Here is a 13,045-nt window from a genome sequence, read left to right on the forward strand (position 1 = left end):
TTACTGTACAGTTCCTGTATGGCTCTTGTAAAAGGATACCTGTCAAAGGTTGCATACCTCAGTCTTTCAAAACATTATAATGCAATGGGTTGGAGAGCAGGCCAGGACCAAAGATGGGATAGCCTTTGTGCTGACCACTGCAGCTGCCAATATAGCAAAGCCCTCAGAGAAGGGAAATTTGTTTGTGTGTGCTATGCAGCACTTATCCTCCATCTATTGTAAGGACCACTCTTCCAGCTGACATTTATGGCCAACATCATTGTGTGGCAGAAGATTGTCAGGAACTTCCACAATAGTGAAAGCTAGCCAGATGCAGAAACAAGAGTGTTAAGGTCAAGATGTGGTGACATGGAAGAACTACACATTGAAGATGCTGGAGTAGATCCTAAAATAGTTGATAGTGCTACACTCCTTGTCTTCTGAGCAGAACATTAAGGTAATTTGCACAAGTGACAATTTCTGTATTACTAGTAGAAAACCATTGCTTAAAAAAGCATAAGGTACTAAACTAAATATTTGCATAATGCGTCAAAGGTGTTTCTCTAATACCAAAATATTATTTTCATTATTATTAATTATTTTATTATTATTGAGTTTAGCACAGGCTTATTTAATTGTGCACTCCTATAAAATATCTTGGTGCTGCAAAAACAAATGATATAATACACATGCTTTAAAAATGCAAATTATAAAGTAAAATAAAAAAAATCTGCAACATCGGGAAAATAAAAAATGAGTTAATATAGTGCTTGACTGGAGCATATTAATGACACAAAAGTGACATTCAAATTCAATGCCTTCAGCTATCGTTTCCTTGTCAGCCATGTGTTCTCAGAGCATGAATACTGTCTGGTAAAGCTATATTTATTTATGTCATTCTATCAAAACAAAATGTTCATTAGCTTAAAGAAAAAAAAAACAATAAAGGAAAATGTACATAGAGATACCTCAGCTATTTTCATCCATAGAAAAAAATATTTTTGTATCCCATTAATAAGCAACATTTATCAACCAGAAAATATGTACGTCGACTACAAGCCCCTGTAAAAAAAAAGGAATTATTTGTACTTATTTATCATTGTCAGTTAAACAAAGTAAATCTGTTAATTCTACATACAAGAGTTTCACTAGTTCTTTTGTTATTCTATAAAATCTTTACTAATGAGCACACATTTTTATGCTCCTAAGAATGACACAAATATATGAGTTTGAAAAGATTAACAAAGCTAGATACACCATTAATGTAATTTGTTGCATTAAAAAACCTTTGAAAATTGGTAGCACAAAAATATTCCTACTGTATTATCTGTACTAGAGGCTCAATTCTAAAAAGGTCTCTGGGTTGGTTAGATTATTTTTTATTGAGGTTTTGCGATACAAACAACATATGAAAGCCTTATAACAGTAAGGGCATGTATACCATTATTCAATAAGCATTGTAAGTTGTAAAGAAATAGGAAAAGTAAAAAACTAAAAAGAAACAAAACAATGTATGACAGTAGGTAGGCTTCTCAAACCTCTATTTTATGAATACAATAGCTTAATTAGCTGACTACTTTAGTGGCCACTTATGGGCCATTTGGTCACAAGAAACTGTAAAACATGTGATAGCCAGATTGGCAGTCACTTTTGGGCTTCATAGTAGCTAATAGTAAACACCACTCGGGGGGGGGGGGGGGTTAGTAATTAACTGATGACACTTGGGCCATAGTATAGGGGGGGGGAGAAATAAGCGGGCGAGAGCCGCTCAAAATATAGGGAATGATGGGGGGACGGAGCCTTCTATAGTAGGACAGCAAAGTGGCCAAGGGAGCGTGAAAAGGTTAAATGGTATGCATAGAGGGGTAGTTATATCTAATTGTAGGTATCCATGGCAGGGTAGAAAGAGTATTTGTTGTTTGACTTAGAGCTACACAATATATAACCAAGTCTAGGTGCTCAATCAGGGCAAAAACTATTATAGGACAGGAAGTAAAAATATATAGTTTAATACCAATCCTTAAGCAAAGTACACAGTCTCAACAATGGTAATAAAACATTGAAATAAAAAACTTGACTGTCTCCAAGTAAGTATAGGAGAAGCAGGCTAAACATTATAAACACCCAGAAACTTGTGTGTAAGTTTGGTCCTCTCAGGACTGGCTCCATAATAAAGGCTAGATATAAGTAATTAGGGTGTCTTGGAGCATCCTGACATGTGATATTGAGGTGCAAAAGTACCTTAAAATATGCCTGGGTCAATGCCTGCAATGGTGTCAAATAGAGATATATAGGTATAGCTAATGCTGTGTGAGCAATTAGATCCCTTACTATAAAATATATGTGTCCCCAAGCTGCTATATAAGGGAGTAGTAAAATAGTAGGATATATCTTCCCTTGGAGTAGAGGCAAGTGAGATTTGGTACCCTGATAAATAAGCTTTAATCAAACATCAATGTGTCCCAAGAGAGTGAATTTAACTAGGCAGATATAGCTATGTATAGTGATGGATGTGAACAATTTTAACTAAACCTTTTAACTCAGGTAAAGAGAGCTGTCAAACGAAGGTAAACATTTTCAGGTAACTAGTAACACTAGACTAAAGCTAGGTACAGTGGGGCAAAAAAGTATTTAGTCAGCCACCAATTGTGCAAGTTCTCCCACTTAAGAAGATGAGAAAGGCCTGTAATTTTCATCAAAGGTATACCTCAACTATGAGAGACAATGTGGAAACAAATCCAGACAATCACATTGTCTGATTTGGAAAGATTTTATTTGCAAATTATGGTGGAAAATAAGTATTTGGTCAATATCAAAAGTTCATCTCAATACTTTGTTATATATCCTTTGTTGGCAATGACAGAGGTCAAATGTTTTCTGTAAGTCTTCACAAGGTTGTCACACACTGTTGCTAGTATGTTGGCCCTTTCCTGCATGCAGATCTCCTCTAGAGCAGTGATGTTTTGGGGCTGTCGCTGGGCAACACAGACTTTCAACTCCCTCCAAAGGTTTTCTATGGGGTTGAGATCTGGAGACTGGCTAGGCTACTCCAGGACCTTGAAATGCTTCTTACGAAGCCACTCCTTCGTTGCCTGACTCCTTCATTGCCCGGGTGGTGTGTTTGGGATCATTGTCATGCTGAAAGACCCAGCCATGTGTCATCTTCAATGCCCTTGTTGATGGAAGGAGGTTTGCACTCAAAATCTCACGATACATGGCCCCATTCATTCTTTCATGTACACGGATCAGTCGTCCTGTTCCCTTTGCAGAGAAACAGCCCCAAAGCATGATGTTGCCACCCCCATGCTTCACAGTAGGTATGGTGTTGTTTGGTTGCAACTCAGCATTCTCTTTCCTCCAAACACGACAAGTTGTGTTTCTACCAAACAGTTCTACTTTGATTTCATCTGACCATAGGACATTCTCCCAATCTGCTTCTGGATCATCCAAATGCTCTCTAGCATACTTCAGAGGGGCCCGGACATGTACTGGCTTAAGCAGGGGGACACATCTGGCACTGCAGGTTCTGAGTCCCTGGCGGCGTAGTGTGTTACTGATGGTAGCCTTTGTTACGTTGGTCCCAGCTCTCTGCAGGTCATTCACTAGGTCCCCCCGTGTGGTTCTGAGATTTTTGCTCACCGTTCTTTTGATCATTTTGACCCCACGGGGTGAGATCTTGCGTGGAGCCCCAGATCGAGGGAGATTATCAATGGTCTTGTATGACTTCCATTTTCTAATTATTGCTCCCACAGTTGATTTCTTCACACCAAGCTGCTTGCCTATTGCAGATTCAGTCTTCCCAGCCTGGTGCAGGTCTACAATTTTGTTTCTGGTGTCCTTCGACAGCTCTTTGGTCTTCAACATAGTGGAGTTTGGAGTGTGACTGTTTGAGGTTGAGGACAGGTGTCTTTTTTATACTGATAACAAGTTCAAACAGGTGCCATTAATACAGGTAATGAGTGGAGGACAGATGAGCCTCTCAAAGAAGAAGATACAGATCTGTGAGAGCCAGAAATCTTGCTTGTTTGTAGGTGACCAAATACTTATTTTCCACCATAATTTGCAAATAAATTATTTCCAAATCAGACAATGTGATTGTCTGGATTTGTTTACACATTTTGTCTGTCATAGTTGAGGTATACCTATGATGAAAATTACAGGCCTCTCTCATCTTCTTAAGTGGGAGAAATTGCACAATTGGTGGCTGACTAAATACTTTTTTGCCCCACTGTATAATAAGTATAGAAGGGCTTTATTTATACTCATAGCGAGCATATATTGTGTATAGTTGATATATAGGCCTCTAGTTATCAACGTGTCTACTTACCTGCCATCACCGGCCCCAATACACCCGCCTAAGCTCGCCTACCATCGCCGCCACGGACCTGAATAATCTCGCAAAAGTTATCAATAAAGCTGTCAAAAAGCCATGCACCAAGTACAGGGCAATGAGCAGTGGACTGTGATAGTTATCACTCATCCGATCTCGCTGCTCTTCGGCTTTTTCCCAGCTGTATTGCTAACCTGTCACTAAGCACCCACACTAAACTACACTGTTCTACCCCCTACACCGGCACCCCCGGAGCCCCCTGCAACTAAATAAAGTTATTAACCCCTAAACTGCTGCTCCTAGACCCCGTCGCAACTATAATAAATGTATTAACCCCTAAACCGCTGCTCCCGGAGCCCACCGCCACCTACATTATACCTAGTAACCCCTATCCTGCCCCCCCATACCACCACCACCTATAATAAATTTATTAACCCCTATCCTGCCGATCTTGGACCCTGCCGCAACTAAATAAATTGTTTAACCCCTAAACCACCGCTCCAGGACCCCGCCACCACCTATATTAAACTTAACCCCTAATCTGCCCCCCCCTACACCGCCGTCACCTATAATTAAATTTATTAACCCCTATCCTGCCCCCCTACACCGCCACCATTATAATAAAATTATTAACCCCTAAACCTAAGTCTTACCCTAACACCCCCTAACTTAAATATTAATTAAATACATCTAAATATTATAACTCTTATTAACTAAATTAATCCTACACCGCCGTCACCTATAATTAAATTTATTAACCCCTATCCTGCCCCCCTACACCGCCACCATTATAATAAAATTATTAACCCCTAAACCTAAGTCTTACCCTAACACCCCCTAACTTAAATATTAATTAAATACATCTAAATATTATAACTCTTATTAACTAAATTAATCCTATTTAAAACTAAATATTTACCTTTAAAATAAACCCTAATATAGCTACAGTATAAATAATAATTATATTGTAGCTATCTTAGGATTTATTTTTATTTTACAGGCAAATATCAATTTATTTTAACTAGGTACAATAGCTATTAAATAGTTATCAACTATTTAATAGCTACCTAGTTAAAATAAAGAGAAATTTACCTGTAAAATAAAAACTAACCTAAGTTACAATTACACCTAGCACTACACTATCTTTAAATAAATTATTCCTATTTAAAACTAAATACTTACCTGTAAAATAAACCCTAAGATAGCTACAATGTAATTAATAATTACATTGTAGCTATTTTAGGATTTATATTTATTTTACAGGTAACTTTGTATTTACTTTAGCTAGTTAGAATAGTTATTAAATAGTTATTAACTATTTAATAACTACCTAGCTAAAATAAATACAAAATTACCTGTAAAATAAATCCTAACCTAAGTTACAATTAAACCTAACACTACACTATCATTAAATTAATTAAATAAATTAGCTACAAATAACTACAATTAAATACAATTAAATAAACCAACTAAAGTACAAAAAATTAAAATAAAGCCCCCTAATAAAATAACAAAGCCCCCCAAAATAAAAAAAAATGCCTTACCCTATTCTAAATTACAAAAGTTAACAGCTCTATTACCTTACCAGCCCTTAAAAGGGCCTTTTGCGGGGCATGCCCCTAAGAAATCAGCTCTTTTGCCTGTAAAATAAAAATACAACCCCCCCAACATTACAACCCACCACCCACATATCCCTACTCTAATCCACCCAATCCCCCCTTAAATAAACCTAACACTACCCCCTGAAGATCATCCTACCTTTAGCCGTCTTCAGCCAGCAGACCACCGATGGAAAAGAAGAGGACATCTGCAGCGGCCAAAGTCATCATCCAAGGGGCGCTGAAGAAGTCTTCCATCCGATTGAAGTCATCATCCAGGTGGCGTCTTCAATCTTCATCCATCCGGAGCGGAGCAATCCTCTTCTACCAACGGATTAACAACAAATGACGGTTCCTTTAAGTGACGTCATCCAAGATGGGGTCCCTCGAGTTCCGATTGGCTGATAGGATTCTATCAGCCAATCGGAATTAAGGTAGGAAAAATCTGATTTATTTAATCAGCCAATCAGATTGAGCTTGCATTCTATTGGCTGTTCCAAACAGCCAATAGAATGCGAGCTCAATCTGATTGGCTGATTGGATCAGCCAATCGGATTGAACTTCAATCTGATTGGCTGATTCAATCAGCCATTCAGATTTTTCCTACCTTAATTCCAATTGGCTGATAGAATCCTATCAGCCAATCGGAATTCGAGGGACGCCATCTTGGATGACGTCACTTAAGGGAACTGTCATTCGTCATAAGTCCGTCGGTAGAAGAGGATGGCTCCGCGTCGGCTCGTCTGAAGATGGCTCCGCTCCGCTCCGGATGGATGAAGATTGAAGTCGCCGCCTGGATGATGACTTCAATCGGATGGAAGACTTCTTCAGCGCCCCTTGGATGATGACTTCAATCGGATGGAAGACTTCTTCAGCGCCCCTTGGATGATGACTTCGGCCGCTGCAATGTCCTCTTCTGTTCCATCGGTGGTCGGCTGGCTGAAGACGGCTAAAGGTAGGATGATCTTCAGGGGGGTAGTGTTAGGTTTATTTAAGGGGGGTTTGGCTTAGAGTAGGGGTATGTGGGTGGTGGGTTGTAATGTTGCTGGGGTTGTATTTTTATTTTATAGGCAAAAGAACTGAATTCTTTGGGGCATGCCCCGCAAAAGGCCCTTTTAAGGGCTGCCAAGGTAATAGAGCTGTTAACTTTTTAATATAGAATAGGGTAGGGCATTTTTTTATTTTGGGGGGCTTTGTTATTTTATTAGGGGGCTTAGATTAGGTGTAAGTAGCATAAAATTGTTGTAATATTTTTTAAATGTTTGTAACTTATTTTTTTTATTTTTTGTAACTTAGTTTTTTTTATTTTTTTGTACTTTAGTTAGTTTATTTAATTGTATTTAATGGTAAATTAATTTATTTAATTAATTTAATGATAGTGTAGTGTTAGGTTTAATTGTAAATTAGGTTAGGATTTATTTTACAGGTAATTTTGTATTTCTTTTAGCTAGGTAGTTATTAAATAGTTAATAACTATTTCATAACTATTCTAACTAGCTAAAATAAATACAAAGTTACCTGTAAAATAAATATAAATCCTAAAATAGCTATAATGTAATTATTAATTACATTTTAGCTATCTTAGGGTTTATTTTACAGGTAAGTATTTAGTTTTAAATAGGAATAATTTATTTAATGATAGTGTAGTGCTAGGTGTAATTGTAACTTAGGTTAGTTTTTATTTTACAGGTAAATTCCTCTTTATTTTAACTAGGTAGCTATTAAATAGGAAATAGCAAAAGTAGTCCGATTGTGCCGATCTTGTGTGCGGAACATCTGGAGTGACATAAGAATCGATCTGTGTCAGACTGAGTCTGGCGGATCGAAGCTTACATCACTATATTCTACTTTTGCCGGGCAGCAGGGCTTGATAACTAAGGCGAATCAGCCTCGCCACAAATACGCTGCGGAATTCCAGTGTATTTGAGGTTGACGGCTTGATAACTAGAGGCTATACTCTGATTTGGGCCATAGTAGACCTGGTAGAGGCTCCTCTTAAAGTGAGTAGCTACCAACTGGGCCATGGGTCAATCCCTTTCAATGTATGACCGGATTGGTATTACTTTAAGTTTACAAACATGTGAACCAGAGGTGTGTTATCAGGAGCCCATATTAAAGCGAGTGCCATGACTTGTTTATCATCCTGTCAGCAGCTTATTAACAATATTTGTAGAAAGTGAGTTCAATGAGGTGAAGCTTTGTCTGACATAGTACTTGGATATAGTTAAACAGGGTAGTATGGAATATCTTAGTAGGCTGTGTCAGTGGTTCGAACAGTACATTTATATAATTAGATTACCGCTTATAATGACTATAGGATTCTACAAAGGGGGTTAAGTTAAAGTTAATAGCATAGTAAAGGTTACTGCATAATAAAGTTATGAGAGACATATCTATAGACCATCCCAATGACATACAAAAGTTAGTACTTTAATAGAGCGAGGTGTTATCAACTGGTAACCTTAATAAGGAATATAATAAAAGTAAATATGGAAATTAGGAGTGGCTATAAAGCTCTAAGATATGAGGTGGACAGGGGGAGCTGTAGGGTTCTTGATGTATGCCTTCCACTGTTACATGTGAGGAAAATAGTAATGTGGGGGCCTATTTGTTCTAATAGGGAAGCAAGTTATAGAGCATATGCAGGAAAAGCTTGTGGTAATAATGTCTGTGAGCACATTTAATGGAGTCTATTAGTGAGACCCAGTGGAGGATTAAGGTCCAAGCAGGGGAAGTTCCCCCACTACTGCATAGGAGGAGAGGGGAACATCTCTGTATGTGCCCATTTGGAAATATCTGACAACAAGAGAAACGTAACTTAGTATCGAGCAAAAGTATAATTACTGAAAATTCAACAAAACATCAAGAACTATGAGACAATGAGGTCCCTGATCATCCTGATTTAGTTACTATGCCTAGGTTAAAGACTATGTGGAGCATGGGAAGAGGGGACTATGTTTGAGGTAGTGAGGTAACTAACCTTCTGAATAAAAATCAGACTAACGTCTTCATATATCTGGTCACCTTGAAGAAAAATTCCCTAAGATATTAAGGAGTGGTCAGTGTGAATCTAAGAGTGGAGCGTAGGTTACAAATATATATAATCAGTATGTATAAGCTGATTCAACATTCACACACATCAATCTGACCAAAATTACTGTAAATAAGAAACATGGCATTTGAGTCCTTATTATGATACGGACACTCTGCAACATGCAAGTATGAGTCTTAAACAACTCCTCTCCTTGGTTCATTCAAGAAGTGATATATAGCATAGGGAGTGTTTTGCATCAGAATATCTTTGTCCAGGTGCCTATTGTCCTGAAACACAATTAGAGGTCTAGTAGAGAGTTCCAAAAACATTAAAGAGCAATAACTTGTGGCCAAAACAGGGGTGTAGAAAATGTCCGTTAGGTCTCATGTAAACACGAGTATTCTATACTTCTGAGGGAGAAATGTAAGTGATGCAGAGCTGAACAGGCTGCAAACCATCTAGGAGCTTAAACTTGTGTTCAGGCTGGGAGCGCTGCATCTCCATAGAATCCTAGTTCTGGTTTCCTTGTTCGAGCAGGTAGCCAGGGCAAGAGTCTAGGAACAACATGTTGTCTGAGAATTCATACAGTTGTGGGCGCAATCCAAGGCTACTGCGCCACAGATACAGCTCATCTGGAGCAGCAGAACATCCCTCTGTGTCATGTAGTCCATTAGGCGGGGAAGCCGACTTGCGAGGCATTTCGTCCATTAGGCCAACACTCTGTCCAAGTTTCAGTAGATCCCTGAGGGAGCTAAAATGTCTCTCTCTCCATTTTCTCGGCTAACATCTGTAACAGATCAGTAACAATAGTCACCATTCTTAGGTAGTATTATGCTTACTGTAGTCTCCGTGAATTTGCCTCCTTCTCTGTGCTTGTTTTCAGGGGTTTAGCCTGTGTAACAGAGGCTATCTTACCCTAGTATTTGGGCGCAGTTGGGAGAGGAGCAATGATTTAACAGATCGCAGGCTGCTAAACCCCAGCATTCGATGTCCTTGATGAGTATTAGCATTGCTCGGGCTCCTGTTGTCGCGACTGTAACAGCTGCATGGGACTTAAAATGGCGAACACATTCCCTGCTTAGTTACACTCCAGGAGTGCATAGTGTATAGGGAGATGTACCCAATCTTTTCTGAGTGCTTCTATAAGGGTTCTTATGCTCTAGGCACTATTGGGTCCCTGTTAGAGTGAGCGATGTTAATTTAATACAGCATTATTTCCCTTTATTCTTAACTGTGCACAGAGCTGCCAGAATAAGCAGCCGACTCCATGTTCTTCCAGGCTCCGCCCCTGGTTAGATTCTTTAAGAATGCCTGCCAGTAATTAATTTGCCCTGCTCCAATTCTTTGATAAGCCACTTTTTACCATGAAAACAGGGTGTCTCACTAAGGGGTGTATACTGCATTTTTGTATGGGAAGGAGATGCATACATTACAAAATTGCACAATGAAAATCGGGAATAAAAAAAAAAATCTTACAAAATGAATAATTGAATCATTCACACAAAAATATGCAGTAAAAAAATAAAATTGTATTGTTCACCAAAAGTCGTATTTTATCAAAAACATACAATTTGTATGTAAATTACATGGGAATAAGTTGTATTAAACATGCACAGTGTAAGTAGTAATTTAAGTACACTGGATGTGAAAAAAACACATACAAAATACAAAGCATAATTGTTTTTTCTTAAAATGGACTGAACGTGAGCATTCCATGGGCGTACTGTAATTTCTCTCAAATCCCAGAGTCATTCTGTAAACATTTTTGCCCTACACATCTCATTGTTTTTTCTCGCAACTTAAAAGATGACAAACTTTTATCAAAATACTCAAACTGATAATTAATCTGAAAGGAAAACTATGCATATGAAAATAACAGTGGTTTTAAGGTACAGTGCACTGAAAACAGTGGAATTTGATTTGTATTAGGCATGATATTAAAATTTAAACATACTCTGGGTTCTCCCTGTATACTTTGTTCTCCATCACAGGGGCAGCCCCTTTTGTAAAGAATTCTACGAGGACTGTCCCTGCAAGAGTTTGAGCTTAAAAGCACGTCAAGTCCAGCAAATTGTTAAGAATCGGCCCGCAGATAATACGGTAAACAATTTCAAGCACTATGTGGTAGATTGCAATATATTTGTTGATAAAAATTGGAATATTTACCAGCTAATGATGAGCTGTTTTCATTGTTAATCCAATCAGCCATTTTCATAGTTTATCAGAAGCACTTTTTACAATATATAAAAAAGAAAGAAGGCGCCACAATAGTGCAGGGTCAATGATGTCAAATAATCCCCACTCAGATATCCCGTACTTACAAACTCCAAAGCACTAAACAAGTGCTATATGTGCCTTCTGGGCTCTTGCAGTCGCCCAGTAAACTGCTCAATGATCAGCTGCTCCTCTGCGAAGCCTCAACGCTTTGGCAGTCAGTGTATATGCCGCTCACACAGATTAACTCACTCCTCAGTAAATAATACCGTGGCTAGTTCAGTCCAACAGTGGAGAGATGAGAGAAATGTGCATATGAATTAAAAATGTATAAAACCATGGCAAAGTCTATAGTTAAAAGACTTTATTAAAAACAATATTCAGCACACAACGTTTCACGGTCACAGACCGTTTTATCAAGTGTAATACAGTTATTAAACATACCACGGTTTATAAAAGCTCTGTCGGCGTCCTAGGGATCACATTGCGCCTGTGCTCCCAATAATCACTTGATTGGTTACCAAGAGAGGTGTGGTGTGATCGTAGATAGATTCATTTATAAATCTCATTTTAGTCCCTCTGATAGGCTCCGCACTTTGACCAATCAGGGAATTGATAATACACACTCCTCGATTATTCTCAAGATCTGTGTATTCGCAGATTGAGTCGCTTCAAATATAACTTTACTTGCATACTCTAAACTTTATATGTATTGGTGGGAGCGCACAACTGTCACACCATTCAAATGATTAGTTACCGATATAGGGGTCGATCCGATATAAATCGTCGCCCGCAAAAGCCGGCGACGCCAATATTTGCACGGATTTGGTATCACATATACGGCGTAACCTAGAAGTTACGCCCGTATATTTCTGCCGTCGCCCGCAGTTTTTTGGGCCATAGGCAGGTATACCAAACCCGCGCAGTTTGGTATCCAATATGCAGCGTAAGGACTTACGTGGCGAAAATGGAGAAAACTTACTCCATTTTCACCTCGCCACAAAAAGCAGCCGTAAGAAGCCTTACGCTGACTATTGGAGCCTGTAACTCCCTAAACTAACTAGAAAATAAACCTAACACCTAACGCATGCGCAATGTCTATCTCCCTGTCAACCGCGATCTGCTAAAATAAACCTAACACCTAACGCATGCGCAATGTCTATCTCCCTGTCAACCGCGACCCCCCCCCCCCCGAAATCCCTAATAAAGTTATTACCCCCTAAACCGCCGCTCCCGGACCCCGCCGCCATCTACATAAACTAACCCCCTACTGTGAGCCTCTAAAACCGCCGCCATCTACCTTATCTATCCCCTAATCTGACCCCTTACACCGCCGCCACCTATATAAAAATTATTAACCCCTAATGTAAGCCCCTTACACCGCCGCCATCTCTATTAAAATGATTAACCCCTAATTTAATCTACCTACCCCGCCGCCAGCTATGTTATCTATATTAACCCTAAGTATATTATAGTTAATATAGGTATTACATTATATATATTAACTATATTAACCCTAATTATATTAGGGTTAATATAGTTAATATAGTTACTATAGTATTTATATTAACTATATTAACTCTATCTAACCCTAACTAAATTTATATTAAATTAATCTAATTCATTTATAAACTAAAATATTCCTATTTAAATCTAAATACTTACCTATAAAATAAACCCTAAGATAGCTACAATATAATTAATAATTACATTGTAGCTATGTTAGGGTTAATATTTATTTTACAGGTAAATTGTTAATTATTTTAACTAGGTATAATAGATATTAAATAGTTATTAACTATTTAATATCTACCTAGTTAAAATAATTACCCAATTACCTGTAAAATAAATACACCTACACTATCAATAAATTTAATAAACTACAAATAT

Source organism: Bombina bombina, chromosome 5 (genome assembly GCF_027579735.1).
Source record: "Bombina bombina isolate aBomBom1 chromosome 5, aBomBom1.pri, whole genome shotgun sequence".
In the NCBI taxonomy this organism is placed as follows: domain Eukaryota; kingdom Metazoa; phylum Chordata; class Amphibia; order Anura; family Bombinatoridae; genus Bombina; species Bombina bombina.